General features: G+C 43.7%; 10 non-coding genes across 10 annotated transcripts; 5 read left to right on the plus strand and 5 right to left on the minus strand.

Annotated features, from left to right (window-relative positions):
• Positions 1-1,792: 1,792 nt before the first annotated feature.
• On the plus strand, positions 1,793-1,875 carry TRNAL-UAA (transfer RNA leucine (anticodon UAA)). Its single transcript has one exon. It is a non-coding gene; the product is annotated as a tRNA-Leu (tRNA).
• A 294-nt stretch (positions 1,876-2,169) lies between these two features.
• On the minus strand, positions 2,170-2,252 carry TRNAL-UAA (transfer RNA leucine (anticodon UAA)). The gene has a single exon. It is a non-coding gene; the product is annotated as a tRNA-Leu (tRNA).
• A 4,850-nt stretch (positions 2,253-7,102) lies between these two features.
• Positions 7,103-7,185, plus strand: TRNAL-UAA (transfer RNA leucine (anticodon UAA)). The gene has a single exon. It is a non-coding gene; the product is annotated as a tRNA-Leu (tRNA).
• Positions 7,186-7,479: 294 nt separating this feature from the next.
• Positions 7,480-7,562, minus strand: TRNAL-UAA (transfer RNA leucine (anticodon UAA)). The gene has a single exon. It is a non-coding gene; the product is annotated as a tRNA-Leu (tRNA).
• Positions 7,563-12,408: 4,846 nt separating this feature from the next.
• Positions 12,409-12,491, plus strand: TRNAL-UAA (transfer RNA leucine (anticodon UAA)). Its single transcript has one exon. It is a non-coding gene; the product is annotated as a tRNA-Leu (tRNA).
• Positions 12,492-12,785: 294 nt separating this feature from the next.
• TRNAL-UAA (transfer RNA leucine (anticodon UAA)) lies at positions 12,786-12,868 on the minus strand. Its single transcript has one exon. It is a non-coding gene; the product is annotated as a tRNA-Leu (tRNA).
• Positions 12,869-17,698: 4,830 nt separating this feature from the next.
• Positions 17,699-17,781, plus strand: TRNAL-UAA (transfer RNA leucine (anticodon UAA)). The gene has a single exon. It is a non-coding gene; the product is annotated as a tRNA-Leu (tRNA).
• Positions 17,782-18,075: 294 nt separating this feature from the next.
• TRNAL-UAA (transfer RNA leucine (anticodon UAA)) lies at positions 18,076-18,158 on the minus strand. Its single transcript has one exon. It is a non-coding gene; the product is annotated as a tRNA-Leu (tRNA).
• A 4,843-nt stretch (positions 18,159-23,001) lies between these two features.
• TRNAL-UAA (transfer RNA leucine (anticodon UAA)) lies at positions 23,002-23,084 on the plus strand. The gene has a single exon. It is a non-coding gene; the product is annotated as a tRNA-Leu (tRNA).
• A 294-nt stretch (positions 23,085-23,378) lies between these two features.
• Positions 23,379-23,461, minus strand: TRNAL-UAA (transfer RNA leucine (anticodon UAA)). Its single transcript has one exon. It is a non-coding gene; the product is annotated as a tRNA-Leu (tRNA).
• Positions 23,462-27,473: the final 4,012 nt, after the last annotated feature.

A 27,473-nucleotide genomic window follows, 5' to 3' on the forward strand; every position in this document is an offset into this window, starting at 1 on the left:
AAACCACTTGCAGGTACCTGATTATTCATCTTGACTTTCCGATTACGCTGCACCATCAAAGGGGGCAAATCCTGAAACACACCAAAACTCTTTCCTCTGTTAGAACAGCTCACCTAATTTCTTTGCTGCATCTCCTTCCCCGAAGTCTCATTCCCACCCTCACAATTCTCCCCATCCTTAGTCTCCTGGTCGTCATCGTAATCCATCAATTCATCATGCAAAATGAGCCCCGAAGCCAACGAGACAGCACCTTGGCTGATAGCTGGGATCTTGAAGCCGTGATTGTACCATAAATCAAATGATTCACCAGGCCACTCCCTTGTAATCGGGTTGATCGCTCTGGATGCAACCCTCTCTTATGACCGGCATTTTAAAGGTGCCCAGACCTTTACCGGCGTCTCCGCTGTTGTCTTATTTTTCATGACGTCCTTTGGCATGGCTCGTCCAACTGAGCTGCGAAGCCCAAAGGAGCTGTCACACCCCAAAAATGCTTCAGCCACCCCAGGGTGTGCTTTCTTAAGCTCACCCCTGACAAAGCTATGCCCATCTTCCTGTAATTGCTGGACTCTATTGAAATTGACCTCACTTGTGTCAAAATTATAAACCACCTGTTGCTCCGAGACAAACACAAAGGGGCAGATTTAAGGAAAGTGGCTCTGCCGGTGCAGCGCCACGTTCCTTGCACCCCTTAACGCCCCTGTACCGCCACCATGTGTGAGCTATATATATAATAATACGGCGCACCATGGCACAGGGTAGGGGCATTAGCGTTATATTTTTTACGCTATTGATGTACTCTGCAAGATTAGCGCCATCATTTTGGGACTAATCCTGCAGAGTACATAGGGGCCCATTATAAATAATGGTATTCCCCCTTTTAACGCCTCCTCTGAGTAGGCGTTAAAAGTGTAAAACAAATGGCGCAAGGAAATCTCTTAGATTGCCTTGCGCCATTTTTTCGGGCTCCCTAATGGGCGAACGCCCACCTTGTATAAATTATGCCTGACCCTTCCCCACCACACCGCTTCCTCTACTGCCAACTCTATGCCTCCCAGCCATTCCCGTGCAGTGCGGCAAACGAAGCGACCCACGCGGAGTCAAGAGTTCGCTCTTGGCTACAACACCAGCCCCAGAGACACCCTTCTCAAAAAGCAACCTGTCAGGTGAGGAACGAGCGTGCCCACTCTCTAACAAGGGAACGCCCCCTTTGCACACATCATGCATATATTATGCATGATGTGGCGCAAAGTGTTAACAAGTTGGCGCAAACCTAGCTTGCGCCACCTTGTAAATATTTTGCTATGTTAGTGGCCTATGATCTTCACATTTGCGGCAAAATAAATTCTGCAAATGTAGCGCTAAGGGCCGCAAGGGCCTTGTAAATCTGTCCCAAAGTGTTTTAGATTGTGTGAAGTGTAGTTTTGAGTCTTGAAAAGGGGTTAGTGTGATATTTCTTAAGATTATCGTCAATTTGCAGACATATTTAATAGGACATGTGACAAAAACGGTGTGAAAAAAGCGCACCTTTTTTCGTCCTACACGCTGATAATCTTAAACATGTTTGATAGGTATGGTTGTATTTTTTTTTTTATTAAGTACATGCACGTTTTATAGAGGAGAGGCATGACATTACCTTGTATTCCTGAAACGTGTTTTGCGTAACCTGATAAAATATATAGATATGAAAATATATATATATATATATATATATATATAGAAAGCTCAATGTCACACAGTGAGCACTCTTGATATCTATAATAAGTGCCATGTTGTTGCCCTTTCCTGCACAGGTACCAGGATGGCCGAGTGGTTAAGGCGTTGGACTTAAGATCCAATGGACATGTGTCCACGTGGGTTCAAGCCCCACTCCTGGTAGAGAGATTTTGTAATTCATTATGCACCAAATGGAAAGCATTAAGTCAGGTATCATAAACAAATAAGTCACCTATAATAAACGAAAAAGCATACTGTAATACAACCTGCAACAAAAGGTTACTAAGTTTCAAAGAGAAATGTACAATACAAGGCGTTTACTTTTTTGGGGGTAGAAAAATACACGTTAATCGATATGAAGATTTTATATGTAGCTCTTATTTTAATATTAATCAGGAGCAACTGAAAAGTGCGTGAAATTGAAATGAACAGTGTCACGGGAGAGAAAAAATGATATACCAGGAGTGGGGCTCGAACCCACGCAGACACATGTCCATTGGATCTTAAGTCCAACACCTTAACCACTCGGCCACCCTGGTCTACATAGTGCAGGTGTGCCTGCAATCATGATATAGTTGTTTTTCAGGAGAAGAATCATCTATACTATCAGCCCTCCCAACAGGAAAAGCAGAATTCAAAACCCCCAAAATATCCCTCAGCTTTTGCATGGAAATAGGATGCCATTGATCCAACCTGGATCCATCCTCCATCGCCCAGCCAGCAACAATTCTCCTACACATTTCTCCTTCCATGGTATCATAATCCCAAAAGTACTTACCGAAAAATGTAATACCTGCCATCTTCCCTGTTATAGCCACCACCGCCAATCCTAGGTCAATATGTGTCATAATGAAGCAGACTCCATCCTCCCTCCTATACCGTGACATGTAAGGTCCCTCATACCTCCTCAATGCACCAGACTCAATAAATTCTGCCTAGGCCTTGCCATATGACCTCAAAGTAGATGGAGCAATGGACTGACGAATCAATTGTAACATCCTTAGATTCCCAGCTCCCAAAGGTCCACCGTCAAAGCCGTTTTAAGCAAATCTGCTCCCGGCACCAGTACACCGAATCTCTGCCACTGTGAACGAGATAGCCCATCAGTGATATCATTATTCACACCTGGAACATACTGACCCTTAAACAAAATATTGAATTTCAGACAATGAAGCAAAAATAAACGCAACAACTTCAAAACTTTTTCATCTCGAGCCTTCTGTGAATTGACTAAATTAACAACTGTTTGGCTATCCACATTAAAAACCACTCGCCTGTTTGCTAAAAGGTTACCACACAACACTAAAGCAACCATCAAATGGAAAAAAACTCCAGAAACGAAATGCTATGGTGTGCCTCTCTCCAAGAATCCGGCCATGACTCAGCAGTCCAATCACCATCTCAGAAAACCAAACCATGGGCTCCCGAATCATCAGAAAAAATTTGAACTTGCCATAACCATTCATCCTCAACCGTCAACATGTTAACACCATTATTACTTTGCTGGAAAGAAACCAACATTCTGAAGTCAGCATTGATGACCCCTTTAAGCCGAATTCTGGGATGAGGTAAAACAGCACCTTTGACTGAAAAACCAAGGCACCTACAAAGAGCTCTACCAACTCTCACCACACGGCACGCAAACTTCAAAGAACCCAATAAGGCTTGCACCTGCTGTAACTCCAGCTTATCCGTGGAAACAGCCTCCTCCAACAGAGAAATCAACTTTTGAACTTATCCACCGGAAACCGTACCTCAGATTTCTCTGAGTTCAATATAGCAGGGCCTTCAGTCTTATCCGGAGCCAAAGGTACTTCCATCTCCTCCATACACTTCTGAAATTCAATTAACCCTTTTTTACATTCATTGGACCACTGCAAGCCCATCAGAAAAGAGTCACCTAGGTAGTTCGTGTCATGCCCGAGCCCAGTCTTCTGTTGGAAAAACCACTGCAAAAAACAACTACAAGTTTCAAACAGGGAACAAGAAACAGAACAGCCCATTGGCAACATTATATCCACAAATATAGAATCCTCAGATTAAAGACCCAACAATGAAAAATCCTCAGGATGTACCGGCAATAGTCAAAAGACAGATTGAATGTCTAACTTTGCCATTTGTGCCTTCCTTCCACAAGCCCTTACCAACTTAATTGCCTCTTCCACTGATGTGCAATGCACTATGGAGTCTTCATGTGCAATTAAATCATTAACTGACTCCCCTGCAGCCCACGATAGATGATGAATCAATCTAAACTCACCTTGTTGTGTTTTAGGCACAACACCCAGTGGTGAAATTGTTAAGTTATGAATCGGCCAGGTATCCCATGGACCCACCATTCTGCCAGCCTCCAATTCCGTCCTCAATTTCTTTCTCACCACTTCCGGATTCTCAACTGCAGATTTCAAATTTTTTCTCTGTCTTCTATGACCTTGATAACATAGCTTGAAACCCTCAAGAAAACTCTAGTACAGTAACTTGGCCTCCTCACGCCTCGGATAAAACTGCAACCAATAAAACAAAATATCAAATTTATTAGGAGAAGGGCCCTTTTCCCACCATCTGCTGTATCCGACCCCTTCCCCTATCACCACCTCTACCTGCATTAGCCTTCCATCCCCATTGCATCCCTCCAAAACATTGCACCAATGGATGTTTGCCCCTGCAATTGGAGCAATTGTGCATGAACTTGCACTGGAGTCGTGTGCATGACCCTCTGTTGAAGGACCAACAAGATCCATTCTGTGGGAACTGAGCTCTCGTGAAACTACCCACCCTAGATTGGTTGGGATGCCCCTGACAGGGCTTGTAAGGAACCAGAAGACCACTAGCTGTGTGTAACGCTGAGGCATTCTTGGAAGTATACAACCCTTGCATCCAAAGCTCATTATAAATATCTCACCATTCTTTATCTGGAAATAATGCCATCTGGGCTCTAAGTTCTTCATTATATCTAAAACATCCAAAACCACCATAGTCTATTTGAGCCCACCTAAAAACGTCCATGTATTTTAATAGAGAAATACAACGCTCCGGATGCCTCTCACAATAAACGCTAGCAATGATTAAGAATACTGACATCCAATTCTCAAGGGTAGTGGGAACTTTCGGCCTCCTAGCTAATTCCCATTCCTCCTCCTTTGACCCTTCCTTAGCCCACACTTTTCTATGTAATAATTTAAAAACATCAACAAACTCACCTTTACAAATGTTTTCCTTCATGGCTTGGGTGAGATGCGCCCCCAAAGGCAAGAACAACCCCATATATGGCAACTTTTTACTTTTTACACTACCCTCACCTGAGTTTCCTTTTTCCTTACCTGGCTCTGCCTTAGAAGCCTCCTCACCACTTGCCTCTGACTTACCATCATTGACTCCGACTTGTTTGTTCACAGCCTTCCCAAATGGACATTGTCTGCATCTTTAACTGCTTCATTATTTGCATCATCTTTCCCACTCAATCTACCCAAACTTCCTTATGCTAACGCAAAAGGGTATTACCCACTGTTACAGACACCAAACACACTACCTTCATGCTTAACTCTTCACACCCCATAGCCACAGCAGCCTGTGTCTCACCTTTTTTTAATGAAACCACTTGCAGGTACCTGATTATTCATCTTGACTTTCCGATTACGCTGCACCATCAAAGGGGGCAAATCCTGAAACACACCAAAACTCTTTCCTCTGTTAGAACAGCTCACCTAATTTCTTTGCTGCATCTCCTTCCCCGAAGTCTCATTCCCACCCTCACAATTCTCCCCATCCTTAGTCTCCTGGTCGTCATCGTAATCCATCAATTCATCATGCAAAATGAGCCCCGAAGCCAACGAGACAGCACCTTGGCTGATAGCTGGGATCTTGAAGCCGTGATTGTACCATAAATCAAATGATTCACCAGGCCACTCCCTTGTAATCGGGTTGATCGCTCTGGATGCAACCCTCTCTTATGACCGGCATTTTAAAGGTGCCCAGACCTTTACCGGCGTCTCCGCTGTTGTCTTATTTTTCATGACGTCCTTTGGCATGGCTCGTCCAACTGAGCTGCGAAGCCCAAAGGAGCTGTCACACCCCAAAAATGCTTCAGCCACCCCAGGGTGTGCTTTCTTAAGCTCACCCCTGACAAAGCTATGCCCATCTTCCTGTAATTGCTGGACTCTATTGAAATTGACCTCACTTGTGTCAAAATTATAAACCACCTGTTGCTCCGAGACAAACACAAAGGGGCAGATTTAAGGAAAGTGGCTCTGCCGGTGCAGCGCCACGTTCCTTGCACCCCTTAACGCCCCTGTACCGCCACCATGTGTGAGCTATATATATAATAATACGGCGCACCATGGCACAGGGTAGGGGCATTAGCGTTATATTTTTTACGCTATTGATGTACTCTGCAAGATTAGCGCCATCATTTTGGGACTAATCCTGCAGAGTACATAGGGGCCCATTATAAATAATGGTATTCCCCCTTTTAACGCCTCCTCTGAGTAGGCGTTAAAAGTGTAAAACAAATGGCGCAAGGAAATCTCTTAGATTGCCTTGCGCCATTTTTTCGGGCTCCCTAATGGGCGAACGCCCACCTTGTATAAATTATGCCTGACCCTTCCCCACCACACCGCTTCCTCTACTGCCAACTCTATGCCTCCCAGCCATTCCCGTGCAGTGCGGCAAACGAAGCGACCCACGCGGAGTCAAGAGTTCGCTCTTGGCTACAACACCAGCCCCAGAGACACCCTTCTCAAAAAGCAACCTGTCAGGTGAGGAACGAGCGTGCCCACTCTCTAACAAGGGAACGCCCCCTTTGCACACATCATGCATATATTATGCATGATGTGGCGCAAAGTGTTAACAAGTTGGCGCAAACCTAGCTTGCGCCACCTTGTAAATATTTTGCTATGTTAGTGGCCTATGATCTTCACATTTGCGGCAAAATAAATTCTGCAAATGTAGCGCTAAGGGCCGCAAGGGCCTTGTAAATCTGTCCCAAAGTGTTTTAGATTGTGTGAAGTGTAGTTTTGAGTCTTGAAAAGGGGTTAGTGTGATATTTCTTAAGATTATCGTCAATTTGCAGACATATTTAATAGGACATGTGACAAAAACGGTGTGAAAAAAGCGCACCTTTTTTCGTCCTACACGCTGATAATCTTAAACATGTTTGATAGGTATGGTTGTATTTTTTTTTTTATTAAGTACATGCACGTTTTATAGAGGAGAGGCATGACATTACCTTGTATTCCTGAAACGTGTTTTGCGTAACCTGATAAAATATATAGATATGAAAATATATATATATATATATATATATATATATATATAGAAAGCTCAATGTCACACAGTGAGCACTCTTGATATCTATAATAAGTGCCATGTTGTTGCCCTTTCCTGCACAGGTACTTGGATGGCCGAGTGGTTAAGGCGTTGGACTTAAGATCCAATGGACATGTGTCCACGTGGGTTCAAGCCCCACTCCTGGTAGAGAGATTTTGTAATTCATTATGCACCAAATGGAAAGCATTAAGTCAGGTATCATAAACAAATAAGTCACCTATAATAAACGAAAAAGCATACTGTAATACAACCTGCAACAAAAGGTTACTAAGTTTCAAAGAGAAATGTACAATACAAGGCGTTTACTTTTTTGGGGGTAGAAAAATACACGTTAATCGATATGAAGATTTTATATGTAGCTCTTATTTTAATATTAATCAGGAGCAACTGAAAAGTGCGTGAAATTGAAATGAACAGTGTCACGGGAGAGAAAAAATGATATACCAGGAGTGGGGCTCGAACCCACGCAGACACATGTCCATTGGATCTTAAGTCCAACACCTTAACCACTCGGCCACCCTGGTCTACATAGTGCAGGTTTGCCTGCAATCATGATATAGTTGTTTTTCAGGAGAAGAATCATCTATACTATCAGCCCTCCCAACAGGAAAAGCAGAATTCAAAACCCCCAAAATATCCCTCAGCTTTTGCATGGAAATAGGATGCCATTGATCCAACCTGGATCCATCCTCCATCGCCCAGCCAGCAACAATTCTCCTACACATTTCTCCTTCCATGGTATCATAATCCCAAAAGTACTTACCGAAAAATGTAATACCTGCCATCTTCCCTGTTATAGCCACCACCGCCAATCCTAGGTCAATATGTGTCATAATGAAGCAGACTCCATCCTCCCTCCTATACCGTGACATGTAAGGTCCCTCATACCTCCTCAATGCACCAGACTCAATAAATTCTGCCTAGGCCTTGCCATATGACCTCAAAGTAGATGGAGCAATGGACTGACGAATCAATTGTAACATCCTTAGATTCCCAGCTCCCAAAGGTCCACCGTCAAAGCCGTTTTAAGCAAATCTGCTCCCGGCACCAGTACACCGAATCTCTGCCACTGTGAACGAGATAGCCCATCAGTGATATCATTATTCACACCTGGAACATACTGACCCTTAAACAAAATATTGAATTTCAGACAATGAAGCAAAAATAAACGCAACAACTTCAAAACCTTTTCATCTCGAGCCTTCTGTGAATTGACTAAATTAACAACTGTTTGGCTATCCACATTAAAAACCACTCGCCTGTTTGCTAAAAGGTTACCACACAACACTAAAGCAACCATCAAATGGAAAAAAACTCCAGAAACGAAATGCTATGGTGTGCCTCTCTCCAAGAATCCGGCCATGACTCAGCAGTCCAATCACCATCTCAGAAAACCAAACCATGGGCTCCCGAATCATCAGAAAAAAATTGAACTTGCCATAACCATTCATCCTCAACCGTCAACATGTTAACACCATTATTACTTTGCTGGAAAGAAACCAACATTCTGAAGTCAGCATTGATGACCTCTTTAAGCCGAATTCTGGGATGAGGTAAAACAGCACCTTTGACTGAAAAACCAAGGCACCTACAAAGAGCTCTACCAACTCTCACCACACGGCACGCAAACTTCAAAGAACCCAATAAGGCTTGCACCTGCTGTAACTCCAGCTTATCCGTGGAAACAGCCTCCTCCAACAGAGAAATCAACTTTTGAACTTATCCACCGGAAACCGTACCTCAGATTTCTCTGAGTTCAATATAGCAGGGCCTTCAGTCTTATCCGGAGCCAAAGGTACTTCCATCTCCTCCATACACTTCTGAAATTCAATTAACCCTTTTTTACATTCATTGGACCACTGCAAGCCCATCAGAAAAGAGTCACCTAGGTAGTTCGTGACATGCCCGAGCCCAGTCTTCTGTTGGAAAAACCACTGCAAAACACAACTACAAGTTTCAAACAGGGAACAAGAAACAGAACAGCCCATTGGCAACATTATATCCACAAATATAGAATCCTCAGATTAAAGACCCAACAATGAAAAATCCTCAGGATGTACCGGCAATAGTCAAAAGACAGATTGAATGTCTAACTTTGCCATTTGTGCCTTCCTTCCACAAGCCCTTACCAACTTAATTGCCTCTTCCACTGATGTGCAATGCACTATGGAGTCTTCATGTGCAATTAAATCATTAACTGACTCCCCTGCAGCCCACGATAGATGATGAATCAATCTAAACTCACCTTGTTGTGTTTTAGGCACAACACCCAGTGATGAAATTGTTAAGTTATGAATCGGCCAGGTATCCCATGGACCCACCATTCTGCCAGCCTCCAATTCCGACCTCAATTTCTTTCTCACCACTTCCGGATTCTCAACTGCAGATTTCAAATTTTTTCTCTGTCTTCTATGACCTTGATAACATAGCTTGAAACCCTCAAGAAAACTCTAGTACAGTAACTTGGCCTCCTCACGCCTCGGATAAAACTGCAACCAATAAAACAAAATATCAAATTTATTAGGAGAAGGGCCCTTTTCCCACCATCTGCTGTATCCGACCCCTTCCCCTATCACCACCTCTACCTGCATTAGCCTTCCATCCCCATTGCATCCCTCCAAAACATTGCACCAATGGATGTTTGCCCCTGCAATTGGAGCAATTGTGCATGAACTTGCACTGGAGTCGTGTGCATGACCCTCTGTTGAAGGACCAACAAGATCCATTCTGTGGGAACTGAGCTCTCGTGAAACTACCCACCCTAGATTGGTTGGGATGCCCCTGACAGGGCTTGTAAGGAACCAGAAGACCACTAGCTGTGTGTAACGCTGAGGCATTCTTGGAAGTACACAACCCTTGCATCCAAAGCTCATTATGAATATCTCACCATTCTTTATCTGGAAATAATGCCATCTGGGCTCTAAGTTCTTCATTATATCTAAAACATCCAAAACCACCATAGTCTATTTGAGCCCACCTAAAAACGTCCATGTATTTTAATAGAGAAATACAACGCTCCGGATGCCTCTCACAATAAACGCTAGCAATGATTAAGAATACTGACATCCAATTCTCAAGGGTAGTGGAAACTTTCGGCCTCCTAGCTAATTCCCATTCCTCCTCCTTTGACCCTTCCTTAGCCCACACTTCTCTATGTAATAATTTAAAAACATCAACAAACTCACCTTTACAAATGTTTTCCTTCATGGCTTGGGTGAGATGCGCCCCCAAAGGCAAGAACAACCCCATATATGGCAACTTTTTACTTTTTACACTACCCTCACCTGAGTTTCCTTTTTCCTTACCTGGCTCTGCCTTAGAAGCCTCCTCACCACTTGCCTCTGACTTACCATCATTGACTCCGACTTTTTTGTTCACAGCCCCCCCAAATGGACATTGACTGCATCTTTAACTGCTTCATTATTTGCATCATCTTTCCCACTCAATCTACCCAAACTTCCTTATGCTAACGCAAAAGGGTATTACCCACTGTTACAGGCACCAAACACACTACCTTCATGCTTAACTCTTCACACCCCATAGCCACAGCAGCCTGTGTCTCACCTTTTTTGAATGAAACCACTTGCAGGTACCTGATTATTCGTCTTGACTTTCCGATTACGCTGCACCATCAAAGGGGGCAAATCCTGAAACACACCAAAACTCTTTCCTCTGTTAGAACAGCTCACCTAATTTCTTTGCTGCATCTCCTTCCCCGAAGTCTCATCCCCACCCTCACAATTCTCCCCCTCCTTAGTCTCCTGGTCGTCATCGTAATCCATCAATTCATCATGCAAAATGAGCCCCGAAACCAACGAGACAGCACCTTGGCTGATAGCTGGGATCTTGAAGCCGTGATTGTACCATAAATCAAATGATTCACCAGGCCACTCCCTTGTAATCGGGTTGATCGCTCTGAATGCAACCCTCTCTTATGACCGGCATTTTAAAGGTGCCCAGACCTTTACCGGCGTCTCCGCTGTTGTCTTATTTTTCATGACGTCCTTTGGCATGGCTCGTCCTCCTGAGCTGCGAAGCCCAAAGGAGCTGTCACACCCCAAAAATGCTTCAGCCACCCCAGGGTGTGCTTTCTTAAGCTCACCCCTGACAAAGCTATGCCCATCTTCCTGTAATTGCTGGACTCTATTGAAATTGACCTCACTTGTGTCAAAATTATAAACCACCTGTTGCTCCGAGACAAACACAAAGGGGCAGATTTAAGGAAAGTGGCTCTGCCGGTGCAGCGCCACGTTCCTTGCACCCCTTAACGCCCCTGTACCGCCACCATGTGTGAGCTATATATATAATAATACGGCGCACCATGGCACAGGGTAGGGGCATTAGCGTTATATTTTTTACGCTATTGATGTACTCTGCAAGATTAGCGCCATCATTTTGGGACTAATCCTGCAGAGTACATAGGGGCCCATTATAAATAATGGTATTCCCCCTTTTAACGCCTCCTCTGAGTAGGCGTTAAAAGTGTAAAACAAATGGCGCAAGGAAATCTCTTAGATTGCCTTGCGCCATTTTTTCGGGCTCCCTAATGGGCGAACGCCCACCTTGTATAAATTATGCCTGACCCTTCCCCACCACACCGCTTCCTCTACTGCCAACTCTATGCCTCCCAGCCATTCCCGTGCAGTGCGGCAAACGAAGCGACCCACGCGGAGTCAAGAGTTCGCTCTTGGCTACAACACCAGCCCCAGAGACACCCTTCTCAAAAAGCAACCTGTCAGGTGAGGAACGAGCGTGCCCACTCTCTAACAAGGGAACGCCCCCTTTGCACACATCATGCATATATTATGCATGATGTGGCGCAAAGTGTTAACAAGTTGGCGCAAACCTAGCTTGCGCCACCTTGTAAATATTTTGCTATGGTAGTGGCCTATGATCTTCACATTTGCGGCAAAATAAATTCTGCAAATGTAGCGCTAAGGGCCGCAAGGGCCTTGTAAATCTGTTCCAAAGTGTTTTAGATTGTGTGAAGTGTAGTTTTGAGTCTTGAAAAGGGGTTAGTGTGATATTTCTTAAGATTATCGTCAATTTGCAGACATATTTAATAGGACATGTGACAAAAACGGTGTGAAAAAAGCGCACCTTTTTTCGTCCTACACGCTGATAATCTTAAACATGTTTGATAGGTATGGTTGTATTTTTTTTTTTATTAAGTACATGCACGTTTTATAGAGGAGAGGCATGACATTACCTTGTATTCCTGAAACGTGTTTTGCGTAACCTGATAAAATATATAGATATGAAAATATATATATATATATATATATATATATATAGAAAGCTCAATGTCACACAGTGAGCACTCTTGATATCTATAATAAGTGCCATGTTGTTGCCCTTTCCTGCACAGGTACCAGGATGGCTGAGTGGTTAAGGCGTTGGACTTAAGATCCAATGGACATGTGTCCACGTGGGTTCAAGCCCCACACCTGGTAGAGAGATTTTGTAATTCATTATGCACCAAATGGAAAGCATTAAGTCAGGTATCATAAACAAATAAGTCACCTATAATAAACGAAAAAGCATACTGTAATACAACCTGCAACAAAAGGTTACTAAGTTTCAAAGAGAAATGTACAATACAAGGCGTTTACTTTTTTGGGGGTAGAAAAATACACGTTAATCGATATGAAGATTTTATATGTAGCTCTTATTTTAATATTAATCAGGAGCAACTGAAAAGTGCGTGAAATTGAAATGAACAGTGTCACGGGAGAGAAAAAATGATATACCAGGAGTGGGGCTCGAACCCACGCAGACACATGTCCATTGGATCTTAAGTCCAACACCTTAACCACTCGGCCACCCTGGTCTACATAGTGCAGGTGTGCCTGCAATCATGATATAGTTGTTTTTCAGGAGAAGAATCATCTATACTATCAGCCCTCCCAACAGGAAAAGCAGAATCCAAAACCCCTAAAATATCCCCCAGCTTTTGCATGGAAATAGGATGCCATTGATCCAACCTGGATCCATCCTCCATCGCCCAGCCAGCAACAATTCTCCTACACATTTCTCCTTCCATGGTATCATAATCCCAAAAGTACTTACCGAAAAATGTAATACCTGCCATCTTCCCTGTTATAGCCACCACCGCCAATCCTAGGTCAATATGTGTCATAATGAAGCAGACTCCATCCTCCCTCCTATACCGTGACATGTAAGGTCCCTCATACCTCCTCAATGCACCAGACTCAATAAATTCTGCCTAGGCCTTGCCATATGACCTCAAAGTAGATGGAGCAATGGACTGACGAATCAATTGTAACATCCTTAGATTCCCAGCTCCCAAAGGTCCACCGTCAAAGCCGTTTTAAGCAAATCTGCTCCCGGCACCAGTACACCGAATCTCTGCCACTGTGAACGAGATAGCCCATCAGTGATATCATTATTCACACCTGGAACATACTGACCCTTAAACAAAATATTGAATTTCAGACAATGAAGCAAAAATAAACGCAACAACTTCAAAACTTTTTCATCTCGAGCCTTCTGTGAATTGACTAAATTAACAACTGTTTGGCTATCCACATTAAAAACCACTCGCCTGTTTGCTAAAAGGTTACCACACAACACTAAAGCAACCATCAAATGGAAAAAAACTCCAGAAACGAAATGCTATGGTGTGCCTCTCTCCAAGAATCCGGCCATGACTCAGCAGTCCAATCACCATCTCAGAAAACCAAACCATGGGCTCCCGAATCATCAGAAAAAATTTGAACTTGCCATAACCATTCATCCTCAACCGTCAACATGTTAACACCATTATTACTTTGCTGGAAAGAAACCAACATTCTGAAGTCAGCATTGATGACCTCTTTAAGCCGAATTCTGGGATGAGGTAAAACAGCACCTTTGACTGAAAAACCAAGGCACCTACAAAGAGCTCTACCAACTCTCACCACACGGCACGCAAACTTCAAAGAACCCAATAAGGCTTGCACCTCCTGTAACTCCAGCTTATCCGTGGAAACAGCCTCCTCCAACAGAGAAATCAACTTTTGAACTTATCCACCGGAAACCGTACCTCAGATTTCTCTGAGTTCAATATAGCAGGGCCTTCAGTCTTATCCGGAGCCAAAGGTACTTCCATCTCCTCCATACACTTCTGAAATTCAATTAACCCTTTTTTACATTCATTGGACCACTGCAAGCCCATCAGAAAAGAGTCACCTAGGTAGTTCGTGTCATGCCCGAGCCCAGTCTTCTGTTGGAAAAACCACTGCAAAAAACAACTACAAGTTTCAAACAGGGAACAAGAAACAGAACAGCCCATTGGCAACATTATATCCACAAATATAGAATCCTCAGATTAAAGACCCAACAATGAAAAATCCTCAGGATGTACCGGCAATAGTCAAAAGACAGATTGAATGTCTAACTTTGCCATTTGTGCCTTCCTTCCACAAGCCCTTACCAACTTAATTGCCTCTTCCACTGATGTGCAATGCACTATGGAGTCTTCATGTGCAATTAAATCATTAACTGACTCCCCTGCAGCCCACGATAGATGATGAATCAATCTAAACTCACCTTGTTGTGTTTTAGGCACAACACCCAGTGGTGAAATTGTTAAGTTATGAATCGGCCAGGTATCCCATGGACCCACCATTCTGCCAGCCTCCAATTCCGTCCTCAATTTCTTTCTCACCACTTCCGGATTCTCAACTGCAGATTTCAAATTTTTTCTCTGTCTTCTATGACCTTGATAACATAGCTTGAAACCCTCAAGAAAACTCTAGTACAGTAACTTGGCCTCCTCACGCCTCGGATAAAACTGCAACCAATAAAACAAAATATCAAATTTATTAGGAGAAGGGCCCTTTTCCCACCATCTGCTGTATCCGACCCCTTCCCCTATCACCACCTCTACCTGCATTAGCCTTCCATCCACATTGCATCCCTCCAAAACATTGCACCAATGGATGTTTGCCCCTGCAATTGGAGCAATTGTGCATGAACTTGCACTGGAGTCGTGTGCATGACCCTCTGTTGAAGGACCAACAAGATCCATTCTGTGGGAACTGAGCTCTCGTGAAACTACCCACCCTAGATTGGTTGGGATGCCCCTGACAGGGCTTGTAAGGAACCAGAAGACCACTAGCTGTGTGTAACGCTGAGGCATTCTTGGAAGTACACAACCCTTGCATCCAAAGCTCATTATAAATATCTCACCATTCTTTATCTGGAAATAATGCCATCTGGGCTCTAAGTTCTTCATTATATCTAAAACATCCAAAACCACCATAGTCTATTTGAGCCCACCTAAAAACGTCCATGTATTTTAATAGAGAAATACAACGCTCCGGATGCCTCTCACAATAAACGCTAGCAATGATTAAGAATACTGACATCCAATTCTCAAGGGTAGTGGGAACTTTCGGCCTCCTAGCTAATTCCCATTCCTCCTCCTTTGACCCTTCCTTAGCCCACACTTCTCTATGTAATAATTTAAAAACATCAACAAACTCACCTTTACAAATGTTTTCCTTCATGGCTTGGGTGAGATGCGCCCCCAAAGGCAAGAACAACCCCATATATGGCAACTTTTTACTTTTTACACTACCCTCACCTGAGTTTCCTTTTTCCTTACCTGGCTCTGCCTTAGAAGCCTCCTCACCACTTGCCTCTGACTTACCATCATTGACTCCGACTTTTTTGTTCACAGCCCTCCCAAATGGACATTGTCTGCATCTTTAACTGCTTCATTATTTGCATCATCTTTCCCACTCAATCTACCCAAACTTCCTTATGCTAACGCAAAAGGGTATTACCCACTGTTACAGACACCAAACACACTACCTTCATGCTTAACTCGTCACACCCCATAGCCACAGCAGCCTGTGTCTCACCTTTTTTGAATGAAACCACTTGCAGGTACCTGATTATTCATCTTGACTTTCCGATTACGCTGCACCATCAAAGGGGGCAAATCCTGAAACACACCAAAACTCTTTCCTCTGTTAGAACAGCTCACCTAATTTCTTTGCTGCATCTCCTTCCCCGAAGTCTCATCCCCACCCTCACAATTCTCCCCATCCTTAGTCTCCTGGTCGTCATCGTAATCCATCAATTCATCATGCAAAATGAGCCCCGAAGCCAACGAGACAGCACCTTGGCTGATAGCTGGGATCTTGAAGCCGTGATTGTACCATAAATCAAATGATTCACCAGGCCACTCCCTTGTAATCGGGTTGATCGCTCTGGATGCAACCCCCTCTTATGACCGGCATTTTAAAGGTGCCCAGACCTTTACCGGCGTCTCCGCTGTTGTCTTATTTTTCATGACGTCCTTTGGCATGGCTCGTCCTCCTGAGCTGCGAAGCCCAAAGGAGCTGTCACACCCCAAAAATGCTTCAGCCACCCCAGGGTGTGCTTTCTTAAGCTCACCCCTGACAAAGCTATGCCCATCTTCCTGTAATTGCTGGACTCTATTGAAATTGACCTCACTTGTGTCAAAATTATAAACCACCTGTTGCTCCGAGACAAACACAAAGGGGCAGATTTAAGGAAAGTGGCTCTGCCGGTGCAGCGCCACGTTCCTTGCACCCCTTAACGCCCCTGTACCGCCACCATGTGTGAGCTATATATATAATAATACGGCGCACCATGGCACAGGGTAGGGGCATTAGCGTTATATTTTTTACGCTATTGATGTACTCTGCAAGATTAGCGCCATCATTTTGGGACTAATCCTGCAGAGTACATAGGGGCCCATTATAAATAATGGTATTCCCCCTTTTAACGCCTCCTCTGAGTAGGCGTTAAAAGTGTAAAACAAATGGCGCAAGGAAATCTCTTAGATTGCCTTGCGCCATTTTTTCGGGCTCCCTAATGGGCGAACGCCCACCTTGTATAAATTATGCCTGACCCTTCCCCACCACACCGCTTCCTCTACTGCCAACTCTATGCCTCCCAGCCATTCCCGTGCAGTGCGGCAAACGAAGCGACCCACGCGGAGTCAAGAGTTCGCTCTTGGCTACAACACCAGCCCCAGAGACACCCTTCTCAAAAAGCAACCTGTCAGGTGAGGAACGAGTGTGCCCACTCTCTAACAAGGGAATGCCCCCTTTGCACACATCATGCATATATTAGGCATGATGTGGCGCAAAGTGTTAACAAGTTGGCGCAAACCTAGCTTGCGCCACCTTGTAAATATTTTGCTATGGTAGTGGCCTATGATCTTCACATTTGCGGCAAAATAAATTCTGCAAATGTAGCGCTAAGGGCCGCAAGGGCCTTGTAAATCTGTCCCAAAGTGTTTTAGATTGTGTGAAGTGTAGTTTTGAGTCTTGAAAAGGGGTTAGTGTGATATTTCTTAAGATTATCGTCAATTTGCAGACATATTTAATAGGACATGTGACAAAAACGGTGTGAAAAAAGCGCACCTTTTTTCGTCCTACACGCTGATAATCTTAAACATGTTTGATAGGTATGGTTGTATTTTTTTTTTTATTAAGTACATGCACGTTTTATAGAGGAGAGGCATGACATTACCTTGTATTCCTGAAATGTGTTTTGCGTAACCTGATAAAATATATAGATATGAAAATATATATATATATAGAAAGCTCAATGTCACACAGTGAGCACTCTTGATATCTATAATAAGTGCCATGTTGTTGCTCTTTCCTGCACAGGTACCAGGATGGCCGAGTGGTTAAGGCGTTGGACTTAAGATCCAATGGACATGTGTCCACGTGGGTTCAAGCCCCACTCCTGGTAGAGAGATTTTGTAATTCATTATGCACCAAATGGAAAGCATTAAGTCAGGTATCATAAACAAATAAGTCACCTATAATAAACGAAAAAGCATACTGTAATACAACCTGCAACAAAAGGTTACTAAGTTTCAAAGAGAAATGTACAATACAAGGCGTTTACTTTTTTGGGGGTAGAAAAATACACGTTAATCGATATGAAGATTTTATATGTAGCTCTTATTTTAATATTAATCAGGAGCAACTGAAAAGTGCGTGAAATTGAAATGAACAGTGTCACGGGAGAGAAAAAATGATATACCAGGAGTGGGGCTCGAACCCACGCAGACACATGTCCATTGGATCTTAAGTCCAACACCTTAACCACTCGGCCACCCTGGTCTACATAGTGCAGGTGTGCCTGCAATCATGATATAGTTGTTTTTCAGGAGAAGAATCATCTATACTATCAGCCCTCCCAACAGGAAAAGCAGAATTCAAAACCCCCAAAATATCCCTCAGCTTTTGCATGGAAATAGGATGCCATTGATCCAACCTGGATCCATCCTCCATCGCCCAGCCAGCAACAATTCTCCTACACATTTCTCCTTCCATGGTATCATAATCCCAAAAGTACTTACCGAAAAATGTAATACCTGCCATCTTCCCTGTTATAGCCACCACCGCCAATCCTAGGTCAATATGTGTCATAATGAAGCAGACTCCATCCTCCCTCCTATACGTGACATGTAAGGTCCCTCATACCTCCTCAATGCACCAGACTCAATAAATTCTGCCTAGGCCTTGCCATATGACCTCAAAGTAGATGGAGCAATGGACTGACGAATCAATTGTAACATCCTTAGATTCCCAGCTCCCAAAGGTCCACCGTCAAAGCCGTTTTAAGCAAATCTGCTCCCGGCACCAGAACACCGAATCTCTGCCACTGTGAACGAGATAGCCCATCAGTGATATCATTATTCACACCTGGAACATACTGACCCTTAAACAAAATATTGAATTTCAGACAATGAAGCAAAAATAAACGCAACAACTTCAAAACCTTTTCATCTCGAGCCTTCTGTGAATTGACTAAATTAACAACTGTTTGGCTATCCACATTAAAAACCACTCGCCTGTTTGCTAAAAGGTTACCACACAACACTAAAGCAACCATCAAATGGAAAAAAACTCCAGAAACGAAATGCTATGGTGTGCCTCTCTCCAAGAATCCGGCCATGACTCAGCAGTCCAATCACCATCTCAGAAAACCAAACCATGGGCTCCCGAATCATCAGAAAAAATTTGAACTTGCCATAACCATTCATCCTCAACCGTCAACATGTTAACACCATTATTACTTTGCTGGAAAGAAACCAACATTCTGAAGTCAGCATTGATGACCTCTTTAAGCCGAATTCTGGGATGAGGTAAAACAGCACCTTTGACTGAAAAACCAAGGCACCTACAAAGAGCTCTACCAACTCTCACCACACGGCACGCAAACTTCAAAGAACCCAATAAGGCTTGCACCTGCTGTAACTCCAGCTTATCTGTGGAAACAGCCTCCTCCAACAGAGAAATCAACTTTTGAACTTATCCACCGGAAACCGTACCTCAGATTTCTCTGAGTTCAATATAGCAGGGCCTTCAGTCTTATCCGGAGCCAAAGGTACTTCCATCTCCTCCATACACTTCTGAAATTCAATTAACCCTTTTTTACATTCATTGGACCACTGCAAGCCCATCAGAAAAGAGTCACCTAGGTAGTTCGTGACATGCCCGAGCCCAGTCTTCTGTTGGAAAAACCACTGCAAAAAACAACTACAAGTTTCAAACAGGGAACAAGAAACAGAACAGCCCATTGGCAACATTATATCCACAAATATAGAATCCTCAGATTAAAGACCCAACAATGAAAAATCCTCAGGATGTACCGGCAATAGTCAAAAGACAGATTGAATGTCTAACTTTGCCATTTGTGCCTTCCTTCCACAAGCCCTTACCAACTTAATTGCCTCTTCCACTGATGTGCAATGCACTATGGAGTCTTCATGTGCAATTAAATCATTAACTGACTCCCCTGCAGCCCACGATAGATGATGAATCAATCTAAACTCACCTTGTTGTGTTTTAGGCACAACACCCAGTGATGAAATTGTTAAGTTATGAATCGGCCAGGTATCCCATGGACCCACCATTCTGCCAGCCTCCAATTCCGTCCTCAATTTCTTTCTCACCACTTCCGGATTCTCAACTGCAGATTTCAAATTTTTTCTCTGTCTTCTATGACCTTGATAACATAGCTTGAAACCCTCAAGAAAACTCTAGTACAGTAACTTGGCCTCCTCACGCCTCGGATAAAACTGCAACCAATAAAACAAAATATCAAATTTATTAGGAGAAGGGCCCTTTTCCCACCATCTGCTGTATCCGACCCCTTCCCCTATCACCACCTCTACCTGCATTAGCCTTCCATCCCCATTGCATCCCTCCAAAACATTGCACCAATGGATGTTTGCCCCTGCAATTGGAGCAATTGTGCATGAACTTGCACTGGAGTCGTGTGCATGACCCTCTGTTGAAGGACCAACAAGATCCATTCTGTGGGAACTGAGCTCTCGTGAAACTACCCACCCTAGATTGGTTGGGATGCCCCTGACAGGGCTTGTAAGGAACCAGAAGACCACTAGCTGTGTGTAACGCTGAGGCATTCTTGGAAGTACACAACCCTTGCATCCAAAGCTCATTATAAATATCTCACCATTCTTTATCTGGAAATAATGCCATCTGGGCTCTAAGTTCTTCATTATATCTAAAACATCCAAAACCACCATAGTCTATTTGAGCCCACCTAAAAACGTCCATGTATTTTAATAGAGAAATACAACGCTCCGGATGCCTCTCACAATAAACGCTAGCAATGATTAAGAATACTGACATCCAATTCTCAAGGGTAGTGGAAACTTTCGGCCTCCTAGCTAATTCCCATTCCTCCTCCTTTGACCCTTCCTTAGCCCACACTTCTCTATGTAATAATTTAAAAACATCAACAAACTCACCTTTACAAATGTTTTCCTTCATGGCTTGGGTGAGATGCGCCCCCAAAGGCAAGAACAACCCCATATATGGCAACTTTTTACTTTTTACACTACCCTCACCTGAGTTTCCTTTTTCCTTACCTGGCTCTGCCTTAGAAGCCTCCTCACCACTTGCCTCTGACTTACCATCATTGACTCCGACTTTTTTGTTCACAGCCCCCCCAAATGGAGATTGACTGCATCTTTAACTGCTTCATTATTTGCATCATCTTTCCCACTCAATCTACCCAAACTTCCTTATGCTAACGCAAAAGGGTATTACCCACTGTTACAGACACCAAACACACTACCTTCATGCTTAACTCTTCACACCCCATAGCCACAGCAGCCTGTGTCTCACCTTTTTTGAATGAAACCACTTGCAGGTACCTGATTATTCGTCTTGACTTTCCGATTACGCTGCACCATCAAAGGGGGCAAATCCTGAAACACACCAAAACTCTTTCCTCTGTTAGAACAGCTCACCTAATTTCTTTGCTGCATCTCCTTCCCCGAAGTCTCATCCCCACCCTCACAATTCTCCCCCTCCTTAGTCTCCTGGTCGTCAATGTAATCCATCAATTCATCATGCAAAATGAGCCCCGAAACCAACGAGACAGCACCTTGGCTGATAGCTGGGATCTTGAAGCCGTGATTGTACCATAAATCAAATGATTCACCAGGCCACTCCCTTGTAATCGGGTTGATCGCTCTGAATGCAACCCTCTCTTATGACCGGCATTTTAAAGGTGCCCAGACCTTTACCGGCGTCTCCGCTGTTGTCTTATTTTTCATGACGTCCTTTGGCATGGCTCGTCCTCCTGAGCTGCGAAGCCCAAAGGAGCTGTCACACCCCAAAAATGCTTCAGCCACCCCAGGGTGTGCTTTCTTAAGCTCACCCCTGACAAAGCTATGCCCATCTTCCTGTAATTGCTGGACTCTATTGAAATTGACCTCACTTGTGTCAAAATTATAAACCACCTGTTGCTCCGAGACAAACACAAAGGGGCAGATTTAAGGAAAGTGGCTCTGCCGGTGCAGCGCCACGTTCCTTGCACCCCTTAACGCCCCTGTACCGCCACCATGTGTGAGCTATATATATAATAATACGGCGCACCATGGCACAGGGTAGGGGCATTAGCGTTATATTTTTTACGCTATTGATGTACTCTGCAAGATTAGCGCCATCATTTTGGGACTAATCCTGCAGAGTACATAGGGGCCCATTATAAATAATGGTATTCCCCCTTTTAACGCCTCCTCTGAGTAGGCGTTAAAAGTGTAAAACAAATGGCGCAAGGAAATCTCTTAGATTGCCTTGCGCCATTTTTTCGGGCTCCCTAATGGGCGAACGCCCACCTTGTATAAATTATGCCTGACCCTTCCCCACCACACCGCTTCCTCTACTGCCAACTCTATGCCTCCCAGCCATTCCCGTGCAGTGCGGCAAACGAAGCGACCCACGCGGAGTCAAGAGTTCGCTCTTGGCTACAACACCAGCCCCAGAGACACCCTTCTCAAAAAGCAACCTGTCAGGTGAGGAACGAGCGTGCCCACTCTCTAACAAGGGAACGCCCCCTTTGCACACATCATGCATATATTATGCATGATGTGGCGCAAAGTGTTAACAAGTTGGCGCAAACCTAGCTTGCGCCACCTTGTAAATATTTTGCTATGGTAGTGGCCTATGATCTTCACATTTGCGGCAAAATAAATTCTGCAAATGTAGCGCTAAGGGCCGCAAGGGCCTTGTAAATCTGTTCCAAAGTGTTTTAGATTGTGTGAAGTGTAGTTTTGAGTCTTGAAAAGGGGTTAGTGTGATATTTCTTAAGATTATCGTCAATTTGCAGACATATTTAATAGGACATGTGACAAAAACGGTGTGAAAAAAGCGCACCTTTTTTCGTCCTACACGCTGATAATCTTAAACATGTTTGATAGGTATGGTTGTATTTATTTTTTTATTAAGTACATGCACGTTTTATAGAGGAGAGGCATGACATTACCTTGTATTCCTGAAACGTGTTTTGCGTAACCTGATAAAATATATAGATATGAAAATATATATATATATATATATATATATATAGAAAGCTCAATGTCACACAGTGAGCACTCTTGATATCTATAATAAGTGCCATGTTGTTGCCCTTTCCTGCACAGGTACCAGGATGGCCGAGTGGTTAAGGCGTTGGACTTAAGATCCAATGGACATGTGTCCACGTGGGTTCAAGCCCCACTCCTGGTAGAGAGATTTTGTAATTCATTATGCACCAAATGGAAAGCATTAAGTCAGGTATCATAAACAAATAAGTCACCTATAATAAACGAAAAAGCATACTGTAATACAACCTGCAACAAAAGGTTACTAAGTTTCAAAGAGAAATGTACAATACAAGGCGTTTACTTTTTTGGGGGTAGAAAAATACACGTTAATCGATATGAAGATTTTATATGTAGCTCTTATTTTAATATTAATCAGGAGCAACTGAAAAGTGCGTGAAATTGAAATGAACAGTGTCACGGGAGAGAAAAAATGATATACCAGGAGTGGGGCTCGAACCCACGCAGACACATGTCCATTGGATCTTAAGTCCAACACCTTAACCACTCGGCCACCCTGGTCTACATAGTGCAGGTGTGCCTGCAATCATGATATAGTTGTTTTTCAGGAGAAGAATCATCTATACTATCAGCCCTCCCAACAGGAAAAGCAGAATTCAAAACCCCCAAAATATCCCTCAGCTTTTGCATGGAAATAGGATGCCATTGATCCAACCTGGATCCATCCTCCATCGCCCAGCCAGCAACAATTCTCCTACACATTTCTCCTTCCATGGTATCATAATCCCAAAAGTACTTACCGAAAAATGTAATACCTGCCATCTTCCCTGTTATAGCCACCACCGCCAATCCTAGGTCAATATGTGTCATAATGAAGCAGACTCCATCCTCCCTCCTATACCGTGACATGTAAGGTCCCTCATACCTCCTCAATGCACCAGACTCAATAAATTCTGCCTAGGCCTTGCCATATGACCTCAAAGTAGATGGAGCAATGGACTGACGAATCAATTGTAACATCCTTAGATTCCCAGCTCCCAAAGGTCCACCGTCAAAGCCGTTTTAAGCAAATCTGCTCCCGGCACCAGTACACCGAATCTCTGCCACTGTGAACGAGATAGCCCATCAGTGATATCATTATTCACACCTGGAACATACTGACCCTTAAACAAAATATTGAATTTCAGACAATGAAGCAAAAATAAACGCAACAACTTCAAAACTTTTTCATCTCGAGCCTTCTGTGAATTGACTAAATTAACAACTGTTTGGCTATCCACATTAAAAACCACTCGCCTGTTTGCTAAAAGGTTACCACACAACACTAAAGCAACCATCAAATGGAAAAAAACTCCAGAAACGAAATGCTATGGTGTGCCTCTCTCCAAGAATCCGGCCATGACTCAGCAGTCCAATCACCATCTCAGAAAACCAAACCATGGGCTCCCGAATCATCAGAAAAAATTTGAACTTGCCATAACCATTCATCCTCAACCGTCAACATGTTAACACCATTATTACTTTGCTGGAAAGAAACCAACATTCTGAAGTCAGCATTGATGACCCCTTTAAGCCGAATTCTGGGATGAGGTAAAACAGCACCTTTGACTGAAAAACCAAGGCACCTACAAAGAGCTCTACCAACTCTCACCACACGGCACGCAAACTTCAAAGAACCCAATAAGGCTTGCACCTGCTGTAACTCCAGCTTATCCGTGGAAACAGCCTCCTCCAACAGAGAAATCAACTTTTGAACTTATCCACCGGAAACCGTACCTCAGATTTCTCTGAGTTCAATATAGCAGGGCCTTCAGTCTTATCCGGAGCCAAAGGTACTTCCATCTCCTCCATACACTTCTGAAATTCAATTAACCCTTTTTTACATTCATTGGACCACTGCAAGCCCATCAGAAAAGAGTCACCTAGGTAGTTCGTGTCATGCCCGAGCCCAGTCTTCTGTTGGAAAAACCACTGCAAAAAACAACTACAAGTTTCAAACAGGGAACAAGAAACAGAACAGCCCATTGGCAACATTATATCCACAAATATAGAATCCTCAGATTAAAGACCCAACAATGAAAAATCCTCAGGATGTACCGGCAATAGTCAAAAGACAGATTGAATGTCTAACTTTGCCATTTGTGCCTTCCTTCCACAAGCCCTTACCAACTTAATTGCCTCTTCCACTGATGTGCAATGCACTATGGAGTCTTCATGTGCAATTAAATCATTAACTGACTCCCCTGCAGCCCACGATAGATGATGAATCAATCTAAACTCACCTTGTTGTGTTTTAGGCACAACACCCAGTGGTGAAATTGTTAAGTTATGAATCGGCCAGGTATCCCATGGACCCACCATTCTGCCAGCCTCCAATTCCGTCCTCAATTTCTTTCTCACCACTTCCGGATTCTCAACTGCAGATTTCAAATTTTTTCTCTGTCTTCTATGACCTTGATAACATAGCTTGAAACCCTCAAGAAAACTCTAGTACAGTAACTTGGCCTCCTCACGCCTCGGATAAAACTGCAACCAATAAAACAAAATATCAAATTTATTAGGAGAAGGGCCCTTTTCCCACCATCTGCTGTATCCGACCCCTTCCCCTATCACCACCTCTACCTGCATTAGCCTTCCATCCCCATTGCATCCCTCCAAAACATTGCACCAATGGATGTTTGCCCCTGCAATTGGAGCAATTGTGCATGAACTTGCACTGGAGTCGTGTGCATGACCCTCTGTTGAAGGACCAACAAGATCCATTCTGTGGGAACTGAGCTCTCGTGAAACTACCCACCCTAGATTGGTTGGGATGCCCCTGACAGGGCTTGTAAGGAACCAGAAGACCACTAGCTGTGTGTAACGCTGAGGCATTCTTGGAAGTATACAACCCTTGCATCCAAAGCTCATTATAAATATCTCACCATTCTTTATCTGGAAATAATGCCATCTGGGCTCTAAGTTCTTCATTATATCTAAAACATCCAAAACCACCATAGTCTATTTGAGCCCACCTAAAAACGTCCATGTATTTTAATAGAGAAATACAACGCTCCGGATGCCTCTCACAATAAACGCTAGCAATGATTAAGAATACTGACATCCAATTCTCAAGGGTAGTGGGAACTTTCGGCCTCCTAGCTAATTCCCATTCCTCCTCCTTTGACCCTTCCTTAGCCCACACTTTTCTATGTAATAATTTAAAAACATCAACAAACTCACCTTTACAAATGTTTTCCTTCATGGCTTGGGTGAGATGCGCCCCCAAAGGCAAGAACAACCCCATATATGGCAACTTTTTACTTTTTACACTACCCTCACCTGAGTTTCCTTTTTCCTTACCTGGCTCTGCCTTAGAAGCCTCCTCACCACTTGCCTCTGACTTACCATCATTGACTCCGACTTGTTTGTTCACAGCCTTCCCAAATGGACATTGTCTGCATCTTTAACTGCTTCATTATTTGCATCATCTTTCCCACTCAATCTACCCAAACTTCCTTATGCTAACGCAAAAGGGTATTACCCACTGTTACAGACACCAAACACACTACCTTCATGCTTAACTCGTCACACCCCATAGCCACAGCAGCCTGTGTCTCACCTTTTTTGAATGAAACCACTTGCAGGTACCTGATTATTCATCTTGACTTTCCGATTACGCTGCACCATCAAAGGGGGCAAATCCTGAAACACACCAAAACTCTTTCCTCTGTTAGAACAGCTCACCTAATTTCTTTGCTGCATCTCCTTCCCCGAAGTCTCATCCCCACCCTCACAATTCTCCCCATCCTTAGTCTCCTGGTCGTCATCGTAATCCATCAATTCATCATGCAAAATGAGCCCCGAAGCCAACGAGACAGCACCTTGGCTGATAGCTGGGATCTTGAAGCCGTGATTGTACCATAAATCAAATGATTCACCAGGCCACTCCCTTGTAATCGGGTTGATCGCTCTGGATGCAACCCCCTCTTATGACCGGCATTTTAAAGGTGCCCAGACCTTTACCGGCGTCTCCGCTGTTGTCTTATTTTTCATGACGTCCTTTGGCATGGCTCGTCCTCCTGAGCTGCGAAGCCCAAAGGAGCTGTCACACCCCAAAAATGCTTCAGCCACCCCAGGGTGTGCTTTCTTAAGCTCACCCCTGACAAAGCTATGCCCATCTTCCTGTAATTGCTGGACTCTATTGAAATTGACCTCACTTGTGTCAAAATTATAAACCACCTGTTGCTCCGAGACAAACACAAAGGGGCAGATTTAAGGAAAGTGGCTCTGCCGGTGCAGCGCCACGTTCCTTGCACCCCTTAACGCCCCTGTACCGCCACCATGTGTGAGCTATATATATAATAATACGGCGCACCATGGCACAGGGTAGGGGCATTAGCGTTATATTTTTTACGCTATTGATGTACTCTGCAAGATTAGCGCCATCATTTTGGGACTAATCCTGCAGAGTACATAGGGGCCCATTATAAATAATGGTATTCCCCCTTTTAACGCCTCCTCTGAGTAGGCGTTAAAAGTGTAAAACAAATGGCGCAAGGAAATCTCTTAGATTGCCTTGCGCCATTTTTTC

The sequence above is a fragment of the Pleurodeles waltl genome, chromosome 5, assembly GCF_031143425.1.
Source record: "Pleurodeles waltl isolate 20211129_DDA chromosome 5, aPleWal1.hap1.20221129, whole genome shotgun sequence".
Lineage (NCBI taxonomy): Eukaryota > Metazoa > Chordata > Amphibia > Caudata > Salamandridae > Pleurodeles > Pleurodeles waltl.